Here is a 23244-nt window from a genome sequence, read left to right as displayed (position 1 = left end):
CCCGAATTGTACTCGATGCTCAAGTCTGCAGAAGTAGAAATCAAGAAAGAGCATCAAGTGTTGATGGTCAACAAGACCACTAGTTTCAAGGAAGGCAAGGGTAAGAAGAACTTCAAGAAAGACGGCAAAGATGTTGCCGCGCCCGGTAAGCCAGATGCCGGGAAGAAGAAAAAGAATGGACCCAAGCCTGAGACTGAGTGCTTCTATTGCAAGGGAAAGGGTCACTGGAAGCGGAAGTGCCCCAAATACTTAGCGGACAAGAAGGTCGGCAACGTTAAAGGTATATGTGATATACATGTTATTGATGTGTACCTTACCAGCGCTCATAGTAGCTCCTAGGTATTTGATACCGGTGTTGTTGCTCACATTTGCAACTCAAAGCAGGAACTGCGAAATAAGCGAAGACTGGCCAAGGACGAGGTGACGATGCGTGTCGGGAATGGTTCAAAGGTCGATGTGATCGCCGTCGGCACGCTACCTCTACATCTACCGTCGGGATTAGTGTTAAACCTTAATAATTGTTATTTAGTACCAGCTTTAAGCATGAACATTGTATCAGGGTCTTGCTTAATGCGAGACGGCTACTCATTTAAGTCAGAGAATAATGGTTGTTCTATTTATATGAGTGATATGTTTTATGGTCATGCTCCGCTGGTGAATGGTTTATTCTTGATGAATCTCGATCGTGATGTTACACATATTCATAGTGTGAGTACCAAAAGATGTAAAGTTGATAATGATAGTCCCACATACTTGTGGCACTGCCGCCTTGGTCATATCGGCGTTAAGCGCATGACGAAGCTCCATACTGATGGACTATTAGAGTCTCTTGACTTTGAATCATTTGACACATGCATGGGCAACATGACTAAGACTCCATTCTCAGGAATAATGGAGAGAGCAACCGACTTATTGGAAATAATACATACTAATGTGTGTGGTCCAATGAACGTTGAAGCTCACGGTGGCTATCGTTATGTTCTCACTCTCACCGATGATTTGAGTAGGTATGGGTATATCTACTTGATGAAGCACAAATCTGAGACATTTGAAAAGTTCAAGGAATTTCAGAGTGAGGTCGAGAATCAACGTGACAGAAAAATGAAGTGTCTACAATCTGATCGTGGAGGAGAATATTTGAGTCACGAGTTTGGCACACACCTAAGGAAGTGTGGAATCGTTTCACAACTGACACCTCCTGGCACACCGCAACGCAACGGAGTGTCTGAACGTCGTAATCGCACTTTATTAGATATTGTATGATCTATGATGTCTCTTACCGACTTACCGCTATCATTTTGGGGATACGCATTAGAAACCGCAGCATTCACTTTAAATAGGGCACCGTCTAAATCCGTTGAGACGACACCGTATGAACTATGGTTTGGCAAGAAATCTAAGTTGTCGTTTCTTAAATTTGGGGCTGCGATGCTTATGTGAAGAAACTTCAACCAGAAAAGCTCGAACCCAAAGCGGAGAAATGCGTATTCATAGGATAACCTAAGGAAACTATTGGGTATACCTTCTATCTTAGATCCGAAGGTAAGACCTTTGTTGCCAAGAACGGATCCTTTCTAGAGAAAGAGTTTCTCTCGAAAGAAGTAAGTGGGAGGAAGGTAGAACTTGATGAAGTAATTACACCCCCTCTCGAACAGGATAGTAGCGCAGCGCGGGAAGTTGTTCCTGTGGCGCCTACACCAACTGAAGAGGAAGTTAATGATGATGATCATGAAGCTTCGGATCAAGTTACTACTGAACCGCGAAGGTCCACAAGGGCACGCTCCGCACCAGGGTGGTACGGCAACCCTGTGATGGAAATCATGTTGTTAGAGAACGGTGAACCTTCGAACTATGAAGAAGCAATGGCGGGCCCGGATTCCAACAAATGGCTTGAGGCTATGAAATATGAGATAGGATCCATGTATGAGAACAAAGTATGGACTTTGGTGGACTTGCCTGATGACCGGCGAGCCATAGAAACTAAATGGATCTTCAAGAAGAAAACTGATGCAAACGGTAATGTAACCGTTTACAAAGCTCGACTTGTCGCAAAGGGTTTTCGACAAATTCAGGGAGTTGACTACGAAGAGACTTTCTCTCCCGTAGCAAAGCTAAAATCAGTCCGAATCATGTTAGCAATTGCCGCCTTTTATGATTATGAAATTTGGCAAATGGACGTCAAAACAGCGTTCCTTAACGGGAACCTCAAGGAAGAGTTGTATATGATGCAACCAGAAGGTTTTGTCGACCCTAAGGGTGCTAATAAAGTGTGCAAGCTCCAGCGCTCCATCTATGGGCTGGTGCAAGCATCTCGGAGTTGGAACATTCGCTTTAATGAGGTGATTAAAGCGTTTGGGTTCATAAAGTTTTATGGAGAAGCCTGTCTGTACAAGAAAGTGAGTGGGAGCTCTGTAGCTTTCCTCATACTGTATGTTGATGACATATTATTGATGGGGAATAATATAGAGATGTTGGAGAGCATAAAGGCCTATTTGAACAAAAAAAATTCAATGAAGGACCTTGGAGAAGCTCCATACATATTAGGCATCAAGATCTATAGAGATAGATCAAGACGCCTCATAGGTCTTTCGCAAAGTACATACCTTGACAAGATATTGAAGAAGTTCAATATGCAAAACTCAAAGAAAGGGTTCTTGCCATTTTTGCAAGGTATGAGATTGAGTAAGACTCAGTCGCCGACCACGGCAGCAGATAGAGAGAAGATGAGTTATGTCCCATACGCATGAGTCGTGGGCTCTCTAATGTATGCCATGCTGTGTACCAGACCTGATATAAACCTTGCCATAAGTTTGGTAGGGAGGTACCAAAGTGATCCCGGTATGGAACACTGGACAGCGGTCAAGAATATCCTTAAGTACCTGAAAAGGACTAAGGAAATGTTTCTCATTTATCGAGGTGACGAAGAGCTCATCGTAAAGGGTTACGCTAACGCTAGCTTCGACACAGATCCAGATAACTCTAAGTCACAAACTAGATACGTATATGTGTTGAATGGTGGGGCAGTGAGCTGGTGCAGCAGCAAGAAAGAAGTCATGGCAGCATCTACATGTGAAGCAGAGTACATACCTGCTTCAGAAGCAGGTCATGCAGGAATTTGGATGAAGGAGCTCATCACCGACCTTGGAGTGGTTCCAAGCGCATCGGGTCCAATGACACTCTTCTGTGATAACACTAGGGCCATTGCCATAGCCAAGGAGCCCAGGTTTCACCGAAAGACGAAGCACATCAAACGCCGCTACAACTCCATCCAGGACCATGTCCAGAGTGGAGTGATAGATATTTGTAAAGTACACACCAATCTGAATATTGCAGACCCGTTGACTAAACCTCTTCCACGAGCAAAACATGATCAACACCATAATGCTATGGGTGTTCGACACATCACAATGTAACTAGATTATTGACTCTAGTGCAAGTGGGAGACTGTTGGAAATATGCCCTAGAGGCAATAATAAAATGGTTATTATCATATTTCCTTGTTCATGATAATCGTGTGTTGTTCATGCTATAATTGTATTAACAGGAAACAGTAATACATGTGTGAATAAATAGATCACAATGTGTCCCTAGCAAGCCTCTAGTTGGCTAGCTTGTTAGTCAATAGATGATCATGGTTTCCTGATCATGGGCATTAGATGTCATTGATTACGGATCACATCATTGGGAGAATGATGTGATGGACAAGACCCAATCCTAAGCATAGCACTAGATCGTATTGTTCGTATGCTCAAGCTTTTCTAATGTCAAGTATCTTTTTCTTCGACCGTGAGATTGTGCAACTCCCGGATACCGTAGGAGTGCTTTGGTTGTATCAAACGTCGCAACGTAACTGGGTGACTATAAAGGTGCACTACGGGTACCTCCGAAAGTGTCTGTTGGGTTGGTACGAATCGAGATCGGGATTTGTCACTCCGTGTGACGGAGAGGTATCTCTGGGCCCACTCGGTAGAACATCATCATGAGCTCAATGTGACTAAGGAGTTAGTCACACGATGACGTGCTACGGAACGAGTAAAGTGACTTACCGGTAACGAGATTGAATAAGGTATAGGTATACCAACGATCGAATCTCGGGCAAGTTCTATACCGACGGACAAAGGGAATCGTATACGGGATTTATTGAATTCTTGACATCGTGGTTCATCCGATGATATCATCGTGGAGCAAGTGGAAGCCACCATGGGTATCCAGACCCCGCTGATGGTTATTGGCTAGAGAGGTGTCTCGGTCATGTCTGCCTGTCTCCCGAACCCGTAGGGTCTACACACTTAAGGTTCAGTGACGCTAGGGTTATAGGGAATTGTTATACGAGGTTACCGAAAGTTGTTCGGAGTCCCGGATGAGATCCCGGACATCACAAGGAGCTCCGGAATGGTCTGGAGGTAAAGATTGATATATAGGACGGATGGTTTCGGACACCGGAAGTGTTTCGGGCATCACCGGTAACGTACCGGGACCACCGGGACCACCGGAGGTGGCCCCAGGGGTCCACCGACGGGGGGCAACGACCCCGGGAGGTAAGGTGGGCCAAGTGGGGGAGGGAACCAGCCCCTAGGTGGGCTGGTGCGCCTCCCCACTCAGCCCAATGCCCAGGGGAGAGGGAAGGGGGGCAAACCCTAAGCCAGGTGGGCCTAAGGCCCACCAGGGGTGTGCCACACCCCTCCTTCCCCCCTTGGCCGCCACACCAGCCCATCTAGGGCTGCCCCCCCCCAGGAGAGGGAAACCCTTAAGGGGGCGCAGCCCCTCCCTCCCCTATATATAGTGGGCACTTTTGTCCATTGGAGAACACACTTTTGCCTCTCCCTCGGCGCAGCCCTGCCCTTCTTCCTCCTCCTCTCCGCCGGTGCTTGGCGAAGCCCTGCCGGGAGACCTCATTTCTCCATCGACACCACGCCGTCGTGCTGCTGGAGTTCTTCCCCAACCTCTCCCTCCTCCTTGCTGGATCAAGGTGCGGGAGACGTCACCGGGCTGCACGTGTGTTGAACACGGAGGTGCCGTAGTTCGCCACTAGATCGGGATCGCTCCGAGTACGACTCCATCAACCGTGTTCTAGCAACGCTTCCGCTTAGTGATCTTCAAAGGTATGAAGATGCTCTTACCCCTCTCTCGTTGCTGGTCTCTCCATGGGAAGATGAGAATATGCGTAGGAAAATTTTGAATTTATGCTACGTTACCCAACAAGATGGAAGGGTCGTGCCTTATCTTTCACGGCAACTGCGCCCTCATGAAGAGAACTACTCCACTCATGACTTCGAGTTCGTGGCCATAATTCATGCCTTGAAGACATGGCATCATTAGCTTTTGGGGAAGCGAAGCGAAATATACACCGACCACAAGAGTGTGAAGTATATTTTTACCTAGAAGGAATTGAATATTAGGTAGCAAAGATGGTTGGAGTTGATTAAAGACTACGACCTCAGCATTCAATACAATCCCGGTAAGGCCAACGTGGTAGTAGATGCCTTGAGCCGAAAGGCTTGCACCTAGAATACTATGATCAAGGAAAGGCTACCCGCCCTATTTGAGGAGCTGGAAAGCTTCTCGTTGTAGCTAGTCGCACAAGGATTCCTGGCGAACCTCAGAGTGAACCCCACGCTGATGGATGACATTAACGAGGCCCAACAGGAACACGAGAGCATTGAAGGCATTTAGAGGAAGATCAAGGAAGGCAAGGCCCCATGATTCTCACTGGATGAACAGGGAGTTGTGTGGTTTGGGAATCGCATATGCATTCCCAACAAGGCCGAACTCAAGAACCTAATCTTTCTAGAATCCCACGACACTCCATACTCAATTCACCCTGGTGGGACCAAGATGTATCAAGACCTCAGAGAAAGATTCTGGTGGCATGGCATGAAGAGGGAAATAGCTTCATATATCGCCAAATGCGACGTATGCCAACGAGTCAAAGTTGAGCACCAGCGACCTGTTCGGCCGCTACAACCTCTCCAGGTGCCTGAATGGAAGTGGGATAAAGTCGGTATGGATTTCATCACCGGTCTGCCTAAGTCCGACAAGGGACGCGACTCCTTATGGGTCATTGTTGACCATCTGACCAACGTGGCCCACTTCATTCCTGCAATACCAAATAGAAGGGAAACAAGTTGGCCAGTCTCTATATTAAGCGTATTGTGAGCTTCCATGGAGTTCCCAAGGAGATTGTGTCCAAACGAGGCACACAATTCACTTCAAGATTCTGGAAGCAGTTTCAAGAGGACTTGCAATCCAAACTCTCCTTCAGCACTGCCTTGCACCCGCAGACCGGCGGCAGACGGTACGAGTAAATTAGATACTTGAGGATATGCTCCGCACTTGTGTCTTGGCACACGGAACCAAATGGGAAGACTGTTTGCCTTTTGCTGAGTTCTCTTACAATAACAGCTATCAGTCCAGTCTCCAGATGGCCTCATTTGAGGTATTGTATGGACGTAAGTTCCGCACTCCTCTCAACTGGTCTGAGACTAGTGAAGGACTGATTTTCGGGACATACATCCTCCGCGAAGCTGAGGAGAAGGTGCAAATTGTGAGGGAGCACCTAAAGGCTGGCAAGTCGCGACAAAAGAGCTACGCGGATTCACACTGCCGAGAAGTGGAACTCAACCCTAGAGATCACGTGTACCTCCGCGTCACGGCTCTCAAGCGAACCAAGTTTTCCACGTCAAGGGAAAGCTTGCTCCAAGGTACATTGGACCTTTTAAGATCACCACAAGGTGTGGAGAAGTTGCTTACCAGTTGGAGCTACCTCCAGAACTTTTGGGTGTGCACAACGTCTTCCATTTGTCACAACTCTAGAAGTGCCTTCAAGCGCCAAGCCGTCCAGATCTTTATAAGGACATCGATCACCAAGCGATTGACCTTCAGCCCGACCTCACTTGTCATGAAAGACCAATCCGTATTCTCGACAAAGCCGAGCGTTGTACCCGAAGCCGTACCATCAAGTACTTCAAGGTCCAGTGGAGCAAACCACACTGAGGGAGAAGCAACATGGGAACATGAATACTACCTTAGTTCCGAGTTTCCGTACCTTTTTAGGACCTAGCTTAGGAATCTCGTTGACAAGATTCTTGTAAGGGGGATAGGTCTGTCACACCATGTTTTCACCTCACTTCGTCTCTGCCGCCATTCTTCCAAAATTTGGTATAAATTAAAACTTTTTAAGTGAATTCCATGAGTGCCTTGATTGTCATTGTTGTATGTGTGCTTGTGAATAGATCTCTAAGAACAATTTTTATAAAATATTATTTCCATAAAATCCCATTTAATTATTTTGGTAAACCAAAACCTTGCTTTGGGGTTTGCACTCCAAGTCCGTGAATTTAAGGGAGTGCCTTAACCCAAAGAATGTATTCTGAATCTAATATTAATATAACTCTTCAAAACCACAAAATGATTATTTTTAAAATCATTTTTATATTTTATTTATATGTCTGTTTCTAAAGCCAGAAATGATATTTCTGGGTGAAAAATTATTTTTCTACCTTAGAAAATATATAAGAAAATTTAGGAATATTCAGAGGACATATATTTTCCATACATAAGAGTTTCAACCCCTAGTCTTGTTCAAAATATTTGAGCAAACCTTTGAAAACCAATTCTATCTGTTTAGTTCTTTTGAAATATTTCCAAAGAAAATATTCTCAGTAAATTCCCAGAAAATTCTAGTATGCCCCAGATGCTATATTTGGTGATCATGCCAAGTTTCACCTCCATCCAAGGTGATTTGATTCATCAAATAATTCAGAAATCCTCTTTGTCCAGAATCAAGTTGAAGGAACTCTACATTGCCAAGTTTGTCCATTTGGTCTCAAACTTTGCAGGAGTGCTCAATACCCCAAATACGGAGATCATGCCAAGATTTATATTTGTGGGAATTGATTTGCTCACATCTTCTCACAAGATTGTAGATTTGCCCATTTGTGGGTATTTTCAAGTTTGTGTTGTCAAACTTGTCCAATGGAGCTCAAATTTGCTAGTGCCTCCTAATTATATCCAAAACCAAATCCTATTAACTCTCAATGCATTTGGAGGATGTTAAATTCCCCAAACATGCATCAAACACCTTTTGCCAGATTTGAAAAACTGCATCTAGCACCCTCCACACTTACTGTCTTCTCTCCAAACTCATGTCACAGATTGCGTGTGCCTCTCCACTACTACAGACGACAAGCCCAACACCAGTTCATTGAGTGGGAGCCAAAATCTCTATTGTAGCTCCTAAATCAAAACTAACAGCGTCACTTTACCTCTCTCCCCTTGGCCAGCTTGATTCCTGATGGTCCCTAGCATCCTAGGAGCATCTAAACCCTCTCTGAGACACCCCAGGGACGGCCAAGACGTGCCAGAGCAAGCCAGCATGCCATGACATGCCAAAGCTGCGCCCTGGACACGCTGCAGGATGCGCCCGAGCCCAAGGGAGCAAGCGCCGGCCACTTCCTACCTACACCCGTTACACCTCTTTGACCACACCAACAATCGAGTATAGCACACCGCCGGGCCCCTGTTCTTCCCCTCTCCTCTACCCCTCGCGATGCGTTCCCGTGTGCTACCGAAGTGGCCAGAAGAATGTTTCTACCGCGACGCGCCAAGAGACTGCCCCCGCTCCTCCTGAAGATGCTGCGCGGTCCTAGATCGTGTCTCCAATACCACGGTTTCACTCCCGTGCTCTCTCTCCCTCACCTGTCGCCGCAGGAAAACCACCACCGCGCCACTATTCGGTGACTCGTCGCCCGCCTATTTAAAGGCTCCCCCCGCACTCCCCTACACCTCCATAACCTCCCCCTCCTTTCCAATCGACCACCTCGAGCACCCACTTAAGCTAAAAGAGCCCCGGTACTCGAGATCGAGCGAGGCGCCGTCGCGTCGGGGCTCCGTCTACCTCGGCCTACACGCATGCTCCAGAGCTCCTTTCACTCCCGATGTGACCGCAAAAACCTCCTGAGCCTTCTCCACCACTCCCCCGTCCATCTCCTCGCTCGGAGAACCGTTCACAACACCTTCCCGAAGGGTCTCCGGTGTGACTTCGTCGTCGCCGGCGACTCAGGCCACCTCCATCGTCCTCTTGACCCCCATCTATTAGGCGGAAGTGCCATGTTCCCATTCCCGTGCTCGCCTAGCCTGGAGGACCCCGGAGCTGGTGCCGGTGAGTCGCCCATCTCCTTTGTCTGGAGGTAGAGATGACCCCGACAGGAGGTCCCCACCTGTCGGCGGCCCCTCTCTCTCCTCTCTCGCGCTGGCCGTAGGGGCCCGTGCGTCAGGTTTGAACCTGACGGCGCACGCGTCTGCGCTGGCTGGCTGGCTCGCTCGCCGATTGGCCAGCTCGGCCGACCCAAATGCTGGCCGACCCAGGCCAGTGAGGTGGTTGCCTTTGCTTATTTTTATTTCTGGTTTTGTAAAATAAATACATAGGATTAATTACTTATCAAACACATACATATTTTTCCACCATAATATTTATGAAATTGGGTAGTATTTAATAGTACTATTTGAGGAATTTTTATGACAACTTTTATGCACAGGTTTATTTTAAAACCTAGATTAAGTATTTTTAACTTCTATTAAAAAGACTTTTTCATTCCAAAACCAGAAACAAACATTTTGAGAAATAATAATAGGATTTTACAAAATAGGGGTAACATTTTTTATGTGAGTTTGTACTCTATTTTTGGTTGTGGTCATTATTATTATTATTGCTATTACGACGGCAGATCACACGTTTGACAAAGGACTCTGACCCGAAGACCTCGAAGACACCGGATACCTAGGTGATCAAGGCAAGCAGCCCTTTGACCATGTCTGATAAAACATTTTTATGCATGCCATGTTGATTACTATACTCCGATGCATATGATCATGATTAATCGGTAAACCTTCGATATGGTGTTACTGATGGCTCCTTTGGAGCACTTGCATTTGAGCATGACGTTACCATCTATGAGGGTCACACTGATGAAAAGTTAACAAGTAGTTAGTAGTGCTACACATAGGATGAGCATATGCATGGTGATGGTAAAACAGAGGTGATATCAAAGGTTATTCGAAAACCCCGTTGGGTGCCACTAATGCCCGAGGGTAAGGGTGCTGATCTGGAGGACCTCTTGAGAAAGAAGTGGAGTACCGGAAAGGTTTTGTGTGAGTAGTTTCGGAAATGGGACTAGATTTAAGATTTGGTGACCATCCCAACCTTACATGTGCGATCACGATACCCTTTTATGGGACGGGGCTTTGTTGATTACTCTGGTCGTGCTAGCAAAGAGCCCGCATTACTAGTGGCGGGAGTGATATGGTCACTCTCTTGACGGGGTCGTGCCAGGTAGGGCGAGTATGCCATTTGTCCATGTTTCGGGCACACCGTTGTTCCCTGCATGGATGATACGGTCTAGAGTTGGTGCTCATAAGATGTACATCATGTGGGCTGTGTACCAATCGAGTGGACTCTTTGTCTAGTGTCATTAGAGGAAAGACAATGATCGGGTACTTACGTCAGGTATGTTATATACCACGAGTCGTGGATGACACGGAAGTTTCCCGGATCTCGTGGGCACACCGTACGACCTCTGTAGAGTGTAAAACTATTCGAATAGCCGTGTCCACGGTCAAGGAAATTTCCGAATAAACCAAGTGTTCGTGTGTATAAAGGTGTTACATGAGAAAGTGATTACCTGGGTCAAGTCTGGTGACTTGACATGGAGGGTGAACATGAGGTGATCAGCCCTCGGAATATTTATGTTGATATTTGTAACATGTTCCTATGGTTACTATATACCTCGTGAAGCATGACCATCTAAATACTTGACCATGTTTATGCATTAATAAATACCTTCTTTCCGCAAAGGTTGCATTATAGTTTATATTGCACTCAATTCACATTATTGGCTGTTTGCGAGTACATTCAAAGTACTCATTGGCTTGCTACTGGTTATCTTATTGATCAGACATGGAGGAACAAGAATATGGAGAAGAATTCGTTGTCGGAGACGGACACGCAAACTGTGATGCGTCCCAGTCAGAATACTTGGTTGTTAAGGCTGATGGCACGGGTTCACGTTTACTACCAAGATTTCCTCTAGTAGTTGAGTTGGTGTGTTTGGCCTTCATGGCCCTATCTATGTAAGACTTGACCATAATGGTCATTATTTGTATCACATTTTATTCATGGATGTAAGACTCTTGTTACTCAGTATCTATGTGTTCAGTGAGCATTGATCTCTTGGATCATTGTACACGTTCATTCATTGGTCTCGACTTGTAAGTCGGGGTCCCTAGAATCAAGGATTCAGTTAATCACATATGATGTTCCCTTTGTCCTTCCGTATGTTACTTGCCTGAGATTCGATCGTTGGTATCTCCATACCTAGTTCAATCTTGTTACCGACAAGCCTCTTTACTCATTCCATAATACAATATCCCGTGACTAACTCCTTAGTCAAACTTCTTGCAAGGATTGTTGTGGTGTTGTATTACCGAGTGGGCCCTGAGATACGTCTCCGTCACACGGAGTAACAAATCCCGGTCTTGATTCATGCCAACCCAACATACACCTTCGAAGATTCCTGTAGTGCACCTTTATAGTCACCCATTTACGTTGTGACATTTGATACACACAAGTTATTCTTCCGATGTCCGAGAGTTGCATGATCTCATGGTCATAGGAACAGATACATTGACATGTAGAAAACAGTAGCAATAAACAGACACGATCATATGCTATGTTGATAGTTTGGGTCTTCTCCATCACATCATTCTCCTAATGATGTGATCCAGTTAGCAAACAACATCTCATGTCTATGGTCAGGAAACCTTGACCGTCTTTTATCAACGCGCTAGTCAACTAAAGGCTTACTAGATATAGTGTGTTGTCTATGTATCCACACATGTATGTGAGTTTCCAATCTTTACAATTCTAGCATGGATAATAAACGATTATCATGAACAAGGAAATATAATAAGAACTTAGTTATGATTGCCTCTAGGGCTTATTTCCAATAGTCTCCCACTTGCACTAGACTTAATAATCTAGTTCACATCACTATGTGCTTGTAATGAATTTAACACCCATACAGTCCTGTGGTTTCATCATGTCTTGCTTGTGAGAGTGGTTTTTTTGTCAACCGGTCTGAACCTTTCAGATCCATGTGTGCTTCAGAATTCTCCATGTCATCCTGGAGATGTTGATACCATGAGCCATTTGTAACAATTCCAAATAACTGCTCCGCTATACGAATCCAGTTTACTACTCAGAGTTATCCGGATTAGTGTCAAAGCTTGCATCGATGTAACCTTTACGACGAACTCTTTTATCACCTCCATAATCGAGAAAAAAAATCCTTAGTCCACTAGTTACTAAGGATAACTTTTGACCGTTGTCCAGTAATCCATTCTTGGATCACTTTTGTACCCCTTGACGGATTCATGGCAAGGTACACATCAGGTGCGGTACACAACATAGCATACTATAGAGCCTATGACCAATGCATAGGGGACGACATTTGTCCTTTCTCTTTCTTGTGTCGTGGTCGGGCTTTGAGTCTTACTCAAATTTCACACATTTACAACACAGCCAAGAAATCCTTCTTTGACCGATCTATTTTGAACTCCTTCAAAACTTGTCATGATATGCATTCATCGAAAGTTTTATCAAGCGTCTTGATCTATCTTCATAGATCTTGATGCTCAATGTTCAAGTAGCCTTAATTCAGGTTTTCCTTTGATAAAATCCTTTCAAACAAACTCCAGAAATCCTACATTATTTCCTATCAACAATATGTCAACCACATATACTCATCAGAATTTTTATAGTGCTCCCACCCACTTTCTTGGAGATACAAGTTTCTCATAAACTTTGTATAAACCAAAAACTTTGATCATCTCATCAAAGCGTATATTCCAACTCCGAGATGCTTGCTCCAGTCCATAGAAGGATTGCTGGAGCTTGCATACTTGTTAGCATCCTTAGGATGGATAAAACCTTATGGTTGTATCACATACAACTTTTCCTCAAGGAAACCGTCGAGGAAACAATGTTTTGAGATCCATATGCACGATTTCATAATTGAAAAATGCAGCAACTGCTAACATAACTCCAACAGACTTTTACCATCACTACGAATGAGAAAGTCTCATCATAGTCAACTCTTTGAACTTGTCAGAAACATCTTTGCAACAAGTCGAGGTTTCTTAATGGTGACATTTACCATCATCATCCCTCTAATTAATAGCCTTACAACCATCAAGTAGTTCTTCCAAAGTGTACACTTTGTTTCATACATGGATCGTGTCTCGGATTTCATGGCATTCACCCATTCGTCGGAATCCGGGCCCACCATCGCTTCTCCATAGCTCGTAGGTCCATTGTTGACCAGCAACATGACCTCCAAGACATGATTACCGTACTACACTGGAGCAGTATGTTTCCTTGTCGACCTACGAGGTTTGGTAGTAACTTGATCCGAAGCTTCATGATCAGCATCATTAGCTTTCCACTTCAACTAGTGTAGGCGCCAAAGGAACATCCTCCTGCACTCTACGACTAATTGGTTGAAGTGACGGTTCAATAACATCATCAAGTGTCCACAATCTCCCACTCAATTCTTTCGAGAGAAACTTTTTCTCGAGGAAGGACCCGCTTCTAGAAACAAACACTTTGTTTCCGGATCTGAGATAGGAGGTAGAACCAACTCTTTCGGGTGTCCTTTGAAGATGCATTTATCCGCTTTGGGTTCGAGCTTATCAGGCTGAAATATTTTCACATAAGCGTCGCATCCCCAAACTTTTAAGAAACGACAGCTTAGGTTTCCACAAACCATAGTTCATATGTTGTCATTGATACGTCCATTTTGCATCATGCTTTCATGTTGATATTTATTGCTTTTTGGGCTGTTTTATATTACTTGTGGCACCATATTTATGCCTTTTCTCTCTTATTTTGCAAGGATTATTTGAAGAGGTAGAATTGAGGCACCTGGAATTCTGGACTAGAAAAGGAGCAAATCCTAGTCCACTATTCTACACATCTCCAAATGCCCTGAAAATTTACATAGATTTTTTCTGGAATATATTAAAAATACTGGGCGAAAGAACTACCGGAGGGGGCCACCAGGGCCCCACAAGCTTGCCCACCGCCACCACCCCCGCTGGTGGCGCAGGGCAGGCTTGTGGGCTGCCTGAAGGCCCACTAGCCCCCCTCTTTAGCTATATGAAGCGTCCTGGTCTGGAAAAATCAAGAGAGAGCTTTTTCGTGGTTTCGCCGCCGCCGCGAGGCGGAACTTGAGAAGATCCAATCTAGAGCTCCGGCAGGACGATCCTGCCGGGGAAACTTCCCTCCCGGAGGGGGAAATCGTCGCCATCGTCATCACCAACACTCCTCTCGTCGAAGGGGAGGCATCTTCATCAAAATCTTCATCATCACCATCTCCTATCCAATCCCTAGTTCATCTCTTGTAACCAATCTTTGTATCGCAACTCCGATTGGTACTTGTAAGGTTGCTATTACTCTTTGTAGTTGATGCTAGTTGGATTACTTGGTGGAAGAGTTTATGTTCAGATACTTGATGGTATTCATTACACCTCTGGTCATGATTATGATTATGTCTTGTGAGTAGTTACTTTTGTTCCTGAGGACATGGGATAAGTCATGCTGATAATAGTCATGTGAATTTGATATTCGTTCGGTATTTGGATATGTTGTATGTTGTTTTTCCTCTAGTGATGTTATGTGAACGTCGACTACATAACACTTCACCATATTTGGGCCTAGAGGAAGGCATTGGGAAGTAGTAAGTAGATGATGGGTTGCTGGAGTGACAAAAGCTTAAACCCCAGTCTATGCGTTGCTTCGTGAGGGGCTGATTTGGATCCACTAGTTTAATGCTATGGTTAGACGTTGTCTTAATTCTTCTTTTATAGTTGCGGATGCTTGCGAGAGAGGTTAATCATAACTGGGATGCTTGTCCAAGTACGGGCAGTACCCAAGCGCCGGTCCACCCACATATCAAACTATCAAAGTAACGAACGCGAATCATATGAACATGATGAAACTAGCATGACAGAAATTCCCGTGTGTCCTCGGGAGCGTTTTCCTCCTATAAGACTTTGTTCAGGCTTGTCCCTTGCTGCAAAAGGGATTGGGCCACTTGTTGCACGGTTGCTACTGCTTATTACTTGTTACTCTTTGCTTGCTACGTTTCACCTCACTACACAATCACTTGTTACCGCTACTTTCAGTGCTTGCAGTTATTACCTTGCTGAAATCCGTTTCAGAGCCTTCTGCTCCTCGTTGGGTTCGACACTCTTACTTATCGAAAGGACTACGATTGATCCCCTATACTTGTGGGTCATTAGTCATCTCAACAGAATTACGTGGTGCTCTGTTTAAAGTGAATGTGGTTGTCTCTAATGCCTAACCCCAAAATGATAGTGGTATTTCGATAAGAGACATCATAGTATGCACCATATCCAATAGGGCGCGACTATGACGTTCGGAACACCATCACACTATGGTGTTCCAGGTGGCATGAGTTGTGAAACAATTTTCACATTGTCTTAAATTTTTACCAAACTCGCAACTCAGATATATATTTACCTCCACGATCACATCGTAGATATATTATCCTCTTGCGACGATGATCTTCAACTTCACTCTGAAACTGTTTGAACTTGTCAACATTTCATACTTTGTGATTCATCAAGAAAACACACGTGTATCTACACAAATGATCGGTGAAGTAAGATAATAACGATATCCACTACGTGCCTCATCACTCATTGGACTGCATACATCGAAATGTATTATTTCTAACAAGTCACTTGCTCTTTCCATCTCACTTAAAAATGAAGCCTTTGGGCATCTTGCCCATGTGGCATGATTTGCATGTCTCAAATGATTGAAAATCTAGTGAGTCTAAATGATCCATCTCCATGGAGTTTCTTCATGCGTTTACACCAATAGGCATGGTTCACATGTCTCAACGATTCAAAAACGAGTGAGTCCAAAGATCCATCAGCATAGAGCTTCTTCATGAGTTTTATCCTAATATGACTCCAGGGGCAGTGCCACAAGTAAGTGGTACTATCATTACTACTTTTTATCTTTTGGCAACAAAATTATGAACATGTGTATCACTACGACCGAGATTCAATAAACCATTTATATTAGGTGCAAGACCATTGAAGGTGTTATTCAAGTAAACATAGTAACAATTATTCTCTTTAAATGAATAACTGTATTGCGATAAACACAATCAAATCATATCTATGCTCAACGCAAACACCAAATAATAATTATTTAGGTTCAATACTAATCCCGATGGTAGAGGGAGCGTGCGATGTTTGATCACATCAACCTTGGAATTACTTCCAACACACATCGTCACCTCACCCTTGCTAGTATCCATTTATTCCGTAGCTATATTTTCGAGTTACTAACACTTAGCAACTGAACTGGTATGTAATACCCAGTGCTACTAGGAGTACTAGTAAGGTACACATCAATATCACGTATATCCAATATACTTTTGTCGATTTGCCAACCTTCTTATCTACCAAGTATCTAGGGTTGTTCCGCTGCAGTAATCGTTCCCCCATAATAGAAGCACTTAGTCTCGGGTTTGGGTTCAACCTTGGGTTTCTTCACTAGAGCAGTAAATGGTTTGCCATTCGTGAAGTATCCCTTCTTGCCCTAGTCCTTCTCAAAACTAGTGGTTATACTAACCATCAACAATTGATGCTCCTACTTGATTTCTACTTTTGCGGTGTGAAACATCGTGAATAACTCATGGATCATCTTGTGCATCCCTGATATGTTATAGTTCATCACGAAACTCTAGTAGCTAGGTGGCAGTGACTTTGGAGAGCTATGTCAATCACTATCTTATCTTGGAAGATCAACTCGTACTCGATTCAAGCAATTGTAGTACTCAGACAATCTGAGCACATGCTCAACGATTGAGATTTTGTCCCTTACTTTGCAGATAAAGAATCTTGTCGGAGGTCTCATACCTCTCAACACAGGCACGAATCTGAAATCCTAATTTCAGCTCTTGGAACATCTCATATGTTCTGTGACGTTCAAAATGTCTTGGGCGCCTCAATTCTAAGATGTTAAGCGTTACATACTAAATTATCAGGTAGTCATCAAAAACGTGTATGTCATATGTTCACAACATCCACACACAAGGCTCGGGGGGTAGCACACCGAGCGATGCATTAAGGACATAAACCTTATGTGCAGCAATGAGGACAATCCTCAGTTTACGGACCCAGTCCGTATAATTGCTACTATCATCTTTCAACTAATTTTTCTCTAGGAACATATAAAAACGATAGATCTACAACGCAAGCTAAAACATAATTTGCAAAGATATTTTGTCTATGTTCATGATAATAATTTCAATTAATCATATTACTTAAGAACTCCCACTCAAATTGACATCCCTCTAGTAATTCGAGTGACCCATGATCCAAATTCACCAACTCAAGTCCAATCATCACGTGAGTTTAGTTGGCTTCAATGGTGAAGATCTCTATGTTGATCATATCTACTATATGACTCATGTTCAACCTTTTGGTCTCTTTTGTTCTGAGGTCATGTATGTACATGCTAGGATCGTCAAGTTTAACTCGAGTGTTCTGCGTGTGGAACTGTTTTGCACCCGTTGTATGTGAATGTAAAGTCTATCACACCCGATCATCACGTGGTGTCTCGAAACGAGGGATTGTCACAACGGTGCACACTCAAGGAGAACACAATTTTATCTTGAAATTTTAGTGAGAGATCACCTTATAATGCTACCGTCGTCCTAAGCAAAATAAGGTGCATAAAAGTATTAACATCACATGCAAATCATAAGTGACATGATATGGCCATGAACTTGTGCTTCTTGATATCCATCACCAAAGGACCAGCATGATATCCATCGTCACCAGCGCCACACCATGATCTCCATCATTGTTCTGCCATCGAGGTTGTGGGGCCAACTATGTTGTTACTACTAAAGCTACTGAACTAGCGATAAAGCAAAGCATCACCAGGCGCAAAATAATTAAAGACAACCCTATGGCTCCTGTCGGTTGTCGTATCATCGACGTGCAAGTCAATATTTAACTATTACAACATGATCATCTCATACATCAAATATATCATATCATGTCTTTGGCCATATCATATCACGACATACCCTGCAAAAACAAGTTAGACGTCCTCTAATTTGTTGTTCCATGTTTTATGTGGCTGCTATGGGCATCTAGTTGTTGGGAACTTAGTAGTAATTCAGAAAAAATCCTACGTCACACAAGGATATATCTAGGAGAAACCAGCAATGAGCAAGGGGTAGAGCATCTTCATACCTTTGAAGATCCCTAAGCTGAAGCGTTACTACGAACGCGGTTGATCGAGTCGTACTCGTAGCGATTCAGATCGCAGAAGATTCCGATCTAAGCACCGAACAACGGTGCCTCCACGTTCAACACACGTGCATCCTAGTGACCTCTCCTACGCCTTGATCCAGCAAGGAGAGAGGAGAGGTTGAAGGAGAGCTTCGACAGCATGATGGCGTGGTGATGGTGGAGCTATGCAGTTCTCCGGCAAGGCTTCGCCAAGCCCCGTGGAGGAGGACAAGTGGGAGAGGTAGGGCTGCGCCTTAGAGAGGTGATATTGTGTGTGCAGCCCTCCCAAAACCCTCTCTATATATAGGAGGGAGGGAGAGAGGGGGCCGGCCACCCCTAGGGAAACACTAGGAGGTGCGGCGGCCAAGAGAGAGGAGGGGGCGGCGCCCTAGGGTGGGCTTGGCGCCCAAGGCAGCCCCACGCCTAGGGTTTGCCCCCATTCGCCCTCTTGTGCGCCTTGGGCCCTTGGTGGTGGTGCACCAGCCCACCTAGGGGCTGGTTCCCACTTACTTTTGGCCTATGTAGCCTATCGGGGCTGGTGGCCCCTCCCGGTGGACCCCCGGAACCCTTCCGGTGGTCCCGGTACATTACTGGTGATTCCCGAAACACTTCCGGCAATAAAATCCCCACTTCCTACATATGAATCTTTACCTCCAGACCATTCGGGAGCTCCCCGTGACGTCTGGGATCTCATCCGGGACTCCGAGTAACCTTCGGTGAGCACATACTATTACCATTACAACCCTAACGTCATCGAACCTTAAGTGTGTAGACCCTACGGGTTCGGGAACCATGCAGACATGACCGAGAGACCTCTCTGATCAATAACCAACAGCAGGTCTGGATATCCATGTTCGTTCCCACATGTTCCATGATGATCTCATGAGATGAACCACGATATCGGGGATTCAATCAATCCCGTATGCAATTCCCTTTGTCTATCGGTATGATACTTGCCCGAGATTCGATCATCGGTATCCCTATACCTTGTTCAATATCGTTACCGCCAAGTCTCTTTTGTAGTTACTTAATACATCATCCTGTGGCTAACTCCTTAGTCACAATGAGCTCATTGTGATAATGCATTACCGAGTGGGCCCACAGATACCTCTCCGTCACACGGAGTGACGAATCCCAATCTCGATTCGTACCAACCCAACAGACACTTTTGGAGATACCTGTAGTGGACCTTTATAATCACCCAGTTACGTTGTGACATTTGATACACCCAAAGCACCCCTACGGTATTCGGGAGTTGCACAATCTCATGGTCTAAGGAAATGATACTTGACATTAGAAAAGCTTTAGCACACGAACAACACGATCTAGTGCTATGCTTAGGATTGGGTATTGTCCATCACATCATTCTCCTAATGATGTGATCCTGTTATCAATGACATCCAATGTCCATGATCAGGAAACCATGACAATCTATTGATGAACTAGGTAGCCAAATAGAGGCTCACTAGGGACACATTGTGATCTATATATTCACACATGTATTACGGTTTCCGGTTAATACAATTGTAGCATGAATAATAGACAATTATCATGAACTAGGAAACATAATAATAACCACTTTATTATTGCCTCTAGGGCATATGTCCAAAAGTCTCCCACTTGAATAGAGTCAATAATCTAGGTACATTGTGATGAGTCGAACACCCATAGAGTTCAGGTGCTGATCATGTGTCGCTCATGGAAGAGGTTTAGTCGGCGGATCTGCGACATTCAGATATGTATGTACTTCACAAATATCTATATCTCCATCCTAGATGTATCCACGAATGAAGTTGCAGTGGCGCTTGATGTGCTTGGTCTTCTTGTGAAACCTGGGCTCCTTGGCAATGGCAATAGCACTAGTGTTGTCACAAAACATAGTCATCGGGCCCGACACACTAGGAATCACTCCTAGGTCGGTGGTGAACTCCATCATCCAGACTCCTTCATGTGTTTCTTCTGAAGAAGCTATGTACTCCGCTTCACATGTAGATGCCGCCATGATGCTTTCCATGCAACTGCACCAGCTGACTGCCCCACCATTCAAAATATACATGTACCCGGTTTGTGACTTGGAGTCATCTGGATCTGTGTCGAAGCTAGCATCGACGTAACCCTTTACGACGAGCTCTTCGACACATCCATAAACGAGAAACATATCTTTAGTCCTTTTCAGGTACTTCACGATGTTCTTGACCGCTGTCCAGTGATCCACTCCTGGATCACTTTGGTACCTCCCTACCAAACTTATGACAAGGTTCACATTAGGTCTGGTACACAGCATGGCATACATAATAGAGCCTATGGCTGAAGCATAGGGGACTATACTCATCTTTTCTCTATCTTTTGCCGTGGTCGGGCGTTGAGCCGTGCTCAACCTCACACCTTGTAGTACAGGCAAGAACCCCTTCTTGTCCTTATCCATATTGAACTTCTTAAATATCTTGTCAAGGTATGTGCTTTGTGAAAGACCAATGAGGCGTCTCGATCTATCTCTATAGATCTGGATGCCTATTATGTAAGCAACTTCTCCAAGGTCCTTCATTGAAAAACTCTTATTCAAATAGGCCTTTATGGTTTCCAAAAGTTCTATATCATTTCCCATCAACAATAAGTCATCCACATACAATATGAGAAATGCTACAGAGCTCCCACTCACTTTCTTGTAAATACATTCTTCTCCATATGTTTGTACAAACCCAAACGCTTTGATCACCTCATCAAAGCGAATGTTCCAACTCCAAGAAGCTTGCACCAGCCCATAGATGGAGCGTTGGAGCTTGCATATCTTGTCTGCATTATTAGGATCGACAAAACTTTCCGGTTGTATCACATACAATTCTTCCTTAAGAAAGCCATTCAGGAATGCCGATTTGACGTCCATTTGCCAGATCTCATAATCGTAAAATGCAGCAACTGGTAACATGATTCAGACCGACTTTAGCATCGCAATGGGTGAGAAGGTCTCATCATAGACAATCCCTTGAACTTGTCGATAACCCTTAGCGACATGTCAAGCCTTATAGATGGTCCCATTACTGTCCGCGTCAGTCTTCTTCTTAAAGATCCATTTATTTTCTATGGCTCGTCGATCATCAGGAAAGTCCACCAAAGTCCATACTTTGTTCTCATACATGGATCCTATCTCGGATTTCATGGCTTCAAGCCATTTGTTGGAATCCGGGAACGCCATCGCTTCTTCATAGTTCGAAGGTTCACTGTTGTCCAATGACATGATTTCCATGACAGGGTTGCCGTACCACTCTGGTGCGGAACGTGTCCTTGTAGACCTTCGAGGTTTAGTAACAACTTGATCTGAACTTTCATGATCGTCATCATTAACTTCTTCTCTAGCCGGTGCAGGCAGCTCAGAAACATTTTCTTGTGCTACGCTACTCTCCGGTTCGAGAGGAGGTACGATTACCTCCCACTTACTCCCACTTACTTCTTTCGAGAGAAACTCTTTCTCTAGAAAGGATCCGTTCTTGGCAACAAAGATTTTGCCTTCGGATATAAGATAGAAGGTATACCCGATAGCTTCTTTAGGGTATCCTATGAAGACGCATTTTTCCGCTTTGGGTTCGAGCTTCTCAGGTTGCAGTTTCTTCACATAAGCATCGCAGCCCCAAACTTTCAGAAATGACATCTTAGGTTTCTTTCCAAACCATAATTCATACGTTGTCGTCTCCACGGATTTAGACGGTGCCCTATTTAAAGTGAATGCGGCAGTTTCCAATGCATATCCCCAAAATGATAGCGGTAAATCAGTAAGAAACATCATAGATCGCACCATATCCAATAAAGTGAGATTACGACATTCAGACACACCGTTACGCTGTGGTGTGCCAGGCGGCATGAGTTGTGAAACAGTTCTACATTTCCTTAAGTGCGTGCCAAACTCGTGACTCAAATATTCTCCTCCATGATCAGATCGTAGGAACTTCATTTTCTTGTCATGTTGATTCTCTACCTCACTCTAAAATTCCTTGAACCTTTCAAAGATTTCAGACTTGTGTTTCATTAAGTAGACATACCCATATCTGCTTAAGTCATATGTGAGGGTGAGAACATAACGATAGCCACAGCGAGCCTCAACACTCATTGGACCGCATACATCAGTATGTATTATTTCCAACAAGTTGGTTGCTCGATCCATGGTTCCGGAGAACAGAGTCTTGGTCATCATGCCCATGAGGCATGTGATAACGAGTTGATGGATATACTTCTTGCCCCTCATTTGTTACCCCAAGTGGAAGGTGGAGATGTAGTCAGTAGGAGATTTCCTTTACACGGGGACTGTAAGGTTTATCGAACCAGGAGGACTCCCAGGATCAACAAGTAGGTGTCCGCTTCTCTGGCGCTAGTAGAAGACGTGGACTTGCACACACAACAAATAACTTTGCTCCCAATGATTTCAGAGAGATTGTCAATCTCTCTGGCCTTGTAGTTTGCAAAGGATCAAAACACAAGCGGGAATAGCGACGGTGATTGCAATGGAAAAGTAAATAAAAACAGTAAATGGTGGAGGTGTAAACCATGGTGGTAATATGGACCACAGTCACATGATGTTCCCTAGTGATGTCTCTCCCGAAAGACGATAAATAGCTATGCTAGGTAAACAAAATACAGCTGGGCAACTGACAGAATTACAAACGCACCGCAATGCTAATCATGCTACTAGAAAGTTAGAGGCTCAAAAGTAATGGGCAGTAAGCCAAGACAAGTATACCATTTGTCCATCAGCGTCTACTCTCTAATCATCCAGCTTGAGATATCTATACAGAACATCTCGCTGCTATTAAGTTGCGAGCCCCACCCAAATTGTAAACTCAAAGCAACGGATAA

Source organism: Hordeum vulgare, chromosome 7H (genome assembly GCF_904849725.1).
Source record: "Hordeum vulgare subsp. vulgare chromosome 7H, MorexV3_pseudomolecules_assembly, whole genome shotgun sequence".
Classification (NCBI taxonomy): domain Eukaryota; kingdom Viridiplantae; phylum Streptophyta; class Magnoliopsida; order Poales; family Poaceae; genus Hordeum; species Hordeum vulgare.
Note: the sequence above shows the minus strand (reverse complement) of the source record.